The sequence below is a fragment of the Meleagris gallopavo genome, chromosome 2 (assembly GCF_000146605.3).
Source record: "Meleagris gallopavo isolate NT-WF06-2002-E0010 breed Aviagen turkey brand Nicholas breeding stock chromosome 2, Turkey_5.1, whole genome shotgun sequence".
Taxonomy (NCBI): domain Eukaryota; kingdom Metazoa; phylum Chordata; class Aves; order Galliformes; family Phasianidae; genus Meleagris; species Meleagris gallopavo.
Genome location: NC_015012.2, coordinates 19,189,121 through 19,189,445, shown reverse-complemented (window position 1 = coordinate 19,189,445; position 325 = coordinate 19,189,121). Strand labels below are relative to the sequence as shown.

Below are 325 nucleotides of genomic sequence, written 5' to 3'. Positions count from 1 at the left end.
AAAAAAAAATCAATTCAGTGTTTTCCACATCTTCATATCATTTCCCATCTCAACTGGCTGGAGTAGAATTTCAGTTAACTGGTAGGAGTCGAAGTAAAGCCTGGGTGCCTGTGTTCCTCCTGCCCCATAATTGTAGAGGGATCTGCATTTTTCAGCTTACAAAAATAGATACACTGAGTTATTTGATAAAGGAACTGTCACTCCTGTTCAAGTGCCAAACAACATGAGGGTGAGTGAGATTGTGTTCAGAACTCAAACTGGCCAGGCTTAAAATTATTCCATGGAGCTATCTCACGTGAGGGAAGAAATAGGGGAAAAAAAAAAA

General features: G+C 39.7%; 1 protein-coding gene across 4 annotated transcripts in view; it reads right to left on the bottom strand.

The window, feature by feature from the left end:
* The window catches only part of ESRRG (estrogen related receptor gamma), a 372,309-nt gene that overhangs the window by 161,816 nt on the left and 210,168 nt on the right, over nucleotides 1-325 (bottom strand). The window lies entirely within an intron of this gene.